Source organism: Mauremys mutica, chromosome 26 (genome assembly GCF_020497125.1).
Source record: "Mauremys mutica isolate MM-2020 ecotype Southern chromosome 26, ASM2049712v1, whole genome shotgun sequence".
Classification (NCBI taxonomy): domain Eukaryota; kingdom Metazoa; phylum Chordata; order Testudines; family Geoemydidae; genus Mauremys; species Mauremys mutica.
Window position 1 is genome coordinate 6760529 of NC_059097.1, and position 6092 is coordinate 6766620.

At 59.0% G+C, this 6092-nt stretch overlaps 1 non-coding gene across 1 annotated transcript; it reads left to right on the forward strand.

Annotated features, from left to right (window-relative positions):
- Positions 1-5749: 5749 nt before the first annotated feature.
- Positions 5750-5822, forward strand: TRNAV-GAC. The gene has a single exon. It is a non-coding gene; the product is annotated as a tRNA-Val (tRNA).
- Positions 5823-6092: the final 270 nt, after the last annotated feature.

The following is a 6092-nucleotide window of genomic DNA, read 5'->3' on the forward strand; positions in this document are numbered from 1 at the left end:
TCTCTGCCTCGCTTGTTTACGGGCCCTGTGCTGGGATGGCAGAGGCAGGGCTATTGTTGGGTTCTCTGCTGGGTCTGTTTGGATCAGACTCTAAAATCAAACACTCCCTTTGCTAGCAGGATCCCTCCGCCTGCTCGCAAGGGCTTCTGGCTACACACTAAAGCCAGGTGCTAGGGCAGAAGCAGCTGCCCATGTACCCTCAATGGCAGGAGCGGTGCGTGGTCCCTCGCCCTGCCCTCCCCCCCACACTTTGGATTACGGGGTGTGTCTTGGTGTATATTGGGGGTCCTGTCAGGGGGCGGGGAGTGGTTGGATAGGTGTGGGAGTCCTGGCAGTCTGTCTGGGGGCAGGGGTGTGGATAAGGGTCGGGGCAGTCAGGGGACAGGTGGGGTTCTAGGGGGGCAGTCAGGGACCGGGGTCCCAGGAGGGGGCAGTCAGGGGACAAGGAGTGGGGGGGGTGTTGGGGGTTCTGAAGGGGGCAGGAAGTGGGAGGGAGCGGATATAATTAGTAATTTGATATGTTGGGTGGTGCCTTTTTTTATGTGTTCGCTTCCCCTCATGTGAGACCCTGGCTACGCCGCTGCCCACGAGAATCCAGTATTCTACAGGTTTGCAACTTTTTTGTCTGGAAGGGGCCCCCGAAATTGCTTTGCCCCAGGCCCCCTGAATCCTGTGGGCGGCCCTGGAGTAATGTTGAGTTTTTGCTCAGCGGGGAGGAGGGCAGTGGGGAAGGATCCTGGAAGCAGGGGAGTTGGACAGTGTGGGGAGGGGAGCCCAGCAGTGGGGGTGGGGGGCAGAGGTCTGAGGGGAGGTCAGGGCAGGATCCCAGCGTTGTGGGAAGTGGGCAGCATGGAGAGCCCAGGCCTGGCATGGGCTCTGGGCAGAGTGACTCTGTCCTTCTACACTCCCCCCCGGCAGGCTAGGCAGGACGGGGAGAATTACGTGTTAGTTGGTAAATGTCAATGTCTGTGTAAACACAGGACCCAATGGCAAAATATTTCCATCGATAATCATCAGACCTGACAGATGGGCAGAGTAAGAAACATGCTGCTTGAGAACGTGTCCTGTTCTAATCCGATACGGGTCCCTTCCGCCTTGGGCACCACCAGGCGGGTGTTTCATTTCCCTCCCTATTTTCACACAGAGACACAATGTCCTTTGCATGGATCCATGAACAGCAAAACCTCCCTGTGTCTCTTGTCTGAGCCAGGGCATTCGATTCCAGTGAAACCTTCTCTCCTGCAATGGCAATGGTTGGACAGAGTGTGTGGCCAGTCTCCCTGTGTCTCTGCTGCTCGTGCTGGGGAGCCCGGCCGGCCTTAGGGGTGGGGCCCCCGGCAGCCACCCAGGGCTCCAGGGGGTCAAAGGGCACCGTGTGGCCGTGCAAAGGTGCTCACTGCTCTCCCCTGCCCCAGTGCTCCTCCGTGGCCCCACAGAGGGTGGGGGGAGCGAGGAGCAGCACTATGTGCCCCATGCGTCCTGGTCACTTTCCCCACCTGGGCTGGGCTGTGAGGGGAGCATCAGAAGCTGCTGCTCTCTGCCCTCCCCTGACGCTGCCCGGCTGAGGAAAGTGACCTGGATGCAGGGAGCTCGGATGACGTCCCTTCTCGCCTCCCCCCCCCCGCCCCGTCCCCCACTCCTAGGGGTGCCCAGGAGGAGCAACGTCCCAGGGAGGAGCAGGGGGCAGCAATGCCAGCTGCTCCATGCACACAGGTCAGTGTCCCCATGTGGGTGCTGGGGGGGGCACAGGGGTTGGGGTGAAGGGGGTGCAGGAGGGGGCAGTGGCTGGGGGCACAGGAGGGGGCGCAGGGGTTAGGGGTGAAGGGGCGCAGGAGAGGGGCAGTGGCTGGGAGCACAGGAGGGGGCGCAGGGGTTAGGGGGTGAAGGGGGTGCAGGAGAGGGGCAGTGGCTGGGGGCACAGGAATGGGTGCAGGGGTTAGGGGTGAAGGGGGTGCAGGAGAGGGGCAGTGGCTGGTGGCACAGGAGGGGGTGCAGGGGTTAGGGGTGAAGGGGGCGCAGGAGAGGGGCAGTGGCTGGGGCACAGGAGGGGGTGCAGGAGTTAGGGGTGGAGGGGGTGCAGGAGAGGGGCAGTGGCTGGTGGCACAGGAGGGGGTGCAGGGGTTAGGGGTGAAGGGGGTGCAGGAGAGGGGCAGTGGCTGGTGGCACAGGAGGGGGCGCAGGGGTTAGGGGTGAAGGGGGTGCAGGAGAGGGGCAGTGGCTGGTGGCACAGGAGGGGGCGCAGGGGTTGGGGTGAAGGGGGTGCAGGAGAGGGGCAGTGGCTGGTGGCACAGGAGGGGGTGCAGGGGTTAGGGGTGAAGGGGGTGCAGGAGAGGGGCAGTGGCTGGTGGCACAGGAGGGGGTGCAGGGGTTGGGGTGAAGGGGGTGCAGGAGAGGGGCAGTGGCTGGTGGCACAGGAGGGGGTGTAGGGGTTAGGGGTGAAGGGGTTGCAGGAGAGGGTCAGTGGTTGGGGGCACAGGAGGGGGTGCAGGGGATAGGGGTGAAGGGGGTGCAGGAGAGGGGCAGAGGCTGGTGGCACAGGAGGGGGCGCAGGGGTTAGGGGTGAAGGGGGTGCAGGAGAGGGGCAGTGGCTGGTGGCACAGGAGGGGGCGCAGGGGTTAGGGGTGAAGGGGGTGCAGGAGAGGGGCAGTGGCTGGGGACACAGGAGGGGGTGCAGGGGTTGGGGTGAAGGGGGCGCAGGAGAGGGGCAGTGGCTGGGGGCACAGGAGGGGGCGCAGGGGTTAGGGGTCAAGGGGGTGCTGGAGGGAGCAGTGGCTGGGGGCACAGGAGGGGGAGCAGGGGTTAGGGGGGTGCGGGAGAGGGGCAGTGGCTGGTGGCACAGGAGGGGACGCAGGGATTAGGGGTGAAGGGGGTGCGGGAGAGGGGCAGTGGTTGGGGGCACAGGAGGGGGTGCAGGGGTTGGGGTGAAGGGGGCCCAGGAGAGGGGCAGTGGCTGGGGGCACAGGAGGAGGCGCAGGGGTTAGGGGTGAAGGGGGTGCAGGAGAGGGGCAGTGGCTGAGGGCACAGGAGGGGGCGCAGGGGTTGGGGTGAAGGGGTGCAGGAGAGGGGCAGTGGCTGGGGGCACAGGAGGGGGTGCAGGGGTAAGGGGTGAAGGGGGTGCAGGAGAGGGGCAGTGGCTGTCGGCACAGGAGGGGGTGCAGGGGTTAGGGGTGAAGGGGTGCAGGAGAGGGGCAGTGGCTGGGGGCACAGGAGGGGGCGCAGGGGTTAGGGGTGAAGGGGCTGTAGGAGGGGGGCAGTGGCTGGGGGCACAGGAGGGGGCGCAGGGGTTGGGGTGAAGGGGTGCAGGAGAGGGGCAGTGGCTGGGGGCACAGGAGGGGAGTGCAGGAGTTAAGGGCAAAGGGGACACAGCGTAGGGGTTAGGGCACAGGAGGGGGCAGAGTTAGGGGTGGGGGAGGCGCAAGGGTTGGGAGTGCAGGAGCTGGGGGTAAAGGGGCAGGGGGATCATCCAGGGGCGATGGGGAAGTGCCAACGTACAAGTTTTGCCCAGGGCACCATTTCCCCTAACGCTGGTCCTTGGTAACATTTCTTGCTGGGAGGGGGAGGGGAGAGACGAGGCGTTTTCTCTCTGTTTCTTTCCTCTCCGTTTTCTGCTCCTTCCTTCAATTCCAGAAACCTCCCTTGTGTGTCAGACGGTGCAGTGACGCCCTCCCCCCCCCCCACCCCAGGCTTCTGGAGCCTTTGGAGCAGGACGATCCCAGGAGCTGAGGATGGATCCAGGGGTGAGTAGCTGGCAGGAAGGAGTCCTAGCAGCTCTTCTGGGAGCGCAGGGGAGGAATGACTCCCCCTTCTCTAGCTTCTCCCCGTGGGGCCCTGGGGAGCAGGGAGGGTTGTGTGATAAATTCCTGTAACCCTTCTGCCCCTCTGAGTTGGCAGAAACAAGGGCCGGGTTCAGTATCCAGGGGTTCTGTTTCAATAACACAATGCAAAACTGGCTCGAGCCCCCACCCAGTGACCTGGGACAATTACATACCACCCACCCCAGGCGCCTCTAGGAGGCAAAACTTCCCCTCTCGCAAGCAGGGAGTCTGAGCCACTCCGCTCCACCAGCCATTCCATGAACCGCTCCAGTGGTCCCTGCAAACTGCTCTGCTGGGGCAGCAAAGAGCCACCAAAGGTTCTGAGGGCCGGAGAAAAATGCCTTCTAGGGAGCTATTGAAAGAGCTCAACCTGTTTAGCTTATCAAAAGAAGATTGAAAGGTGACTTCACTGAAGTGTTGAAGTGCCTTAATGGAGAGAAAAGATTGGATATTAAAGGACTCTTTAATCTAGCAGAGAAAGGCCTAACAAGACCCCGTGGCCTGAAGGTGAAAAGAGACAAATTCGTATTACAACTAAGGCACAAATGTTCACCAGCGAGGATGATTCACCACAGGAACAAGCTACCAAGGAAAGTGATGGATTCTCCATCTCCTGATGTCATTTCATGAAGACTAGATGCCTTTCTGGAATGTGTTTGCCCCCAAAGTAGCTCTTGTGTCCTACAGGAGGCCTGTGATATGCAGGGGATCAAATTAGATGCTCTAATGGTCTCTTCTGGCCGTAAAGTCGACTAATTTCTGAAAATCTGAGTGTAGCATTGGGACCAGGGTCTGATGTTTCCCTGTCTAGCCGGCTTGCTGCCTAGAACGAACGCTCCTTGAGTGGGGTGATCCACAGGGAGTAGCTCAAACCTCCAAAGTGCCTGGGCAGGGGCAGGACATTGGCACAGCAAGGGAGGGGTGCGGCAGTGACATCACAAAGGCCTTTTGCAGGACCTCAGACTATTGGTCCAAGGTGGTGGGGAGGTGGTGACCTCACAGAGAGATGCTGACATCAGCCAGGCAGGACAGGGGCGAAGGGCCAGGGAAACCTCAGAGACCCCTGTGGCTTTGCTTCAGCAAGTCTCCTTCTCCAGGTCTCTCTTTGAAGACTGAGGGAGTATTCGGGTTCACGGACGTGAGCGCCAGGAGGAACCTCTTTCAAGTTTTCTCCTTCTCTTTTAGTGATTTTACTAGAAAACAGCCGTCCCTGTTTAGAAGGTAAGAGCCTCCTGGAGGTTTGAAACCTGTTCAGTCTGATCCATCTGGTGACAGTTGAATTCTAGGCATGGAAAACACGAGCTTAAGGAGGCAGAATTTTATTGCGCACCTGGGATTCTGTCCCTGAGAATCACTGGGGACATTGGGGTTTGTCCTTTTTGTTTCACCTCTTGCTCCATCCACTGTCTGATCCCTCTTTTCTCTTCATCTCTTGCTTCCTTTGTCCTTTCTCCTGTTCCCCTCCCAACACCAGGTTTTTTTCTCCTGCTGATAACAGTTCACGTTAACTGATCACTCTCGTTATAGTGTGTATGGCAACACCCATTTTTTCACATTCTCTGTGTGTATATATATCTTCCTACTGTATTTTTAACTGCATGCATCTAATGAAGTGGGTTTTAGCCCACAAAAGCTTATACTGAAATACATTTGTTAGTCTCTAAGGTGCCACATGTTCTCCTTGTTCTTTTTGCAGATAAATTAATGGAGGTTAAGTCCATTAATGGCTATTAGCCAGGATGGGTAAGGAATGGTGTCCCTAGCCTCTGTTTGTCAGAGGATGGAGATGCATGGCAGGAGAGAGATCACTTGATCATTGCCTGTTAGGCTCAGTCCCTCTGGGGTACCTGGCATTGGCCACTGTTGGCAGATAGGATATGGGGTTGGATGGACCTTATGTTCTTATGAAGGGAGGGGCAGAGCCCCATGACATAGTTTCTGTAGTGTAATGGTTATCACGTTTGCCTGACACGCAAAAGGTCCCTGGTCTGAAGCCAGGCAGAAACATGATGGCTTCCTTTTCTCAGCTCCTAGTGGCCTGTCCCTGCTGTTGTAGGAGCAGCAGTGATTTCTATGCTCAATAGGTCTGTTATCCTTCCCCTCCCTCCTGCTTTTGTCTCTTCTCCCTCTCTGAATGCCTGTGAAGTGGCTTTCCCCCTCCTCCTCCCCCTCCCTCCTGCAATGCTTGTGGGATGAATGGGCTGGTTGAAGATCAGAAGAGCTTCCAGGTAGACAAGGTGTCTGGGACTCTCATTAGGCAGCGATCACACACCCAGA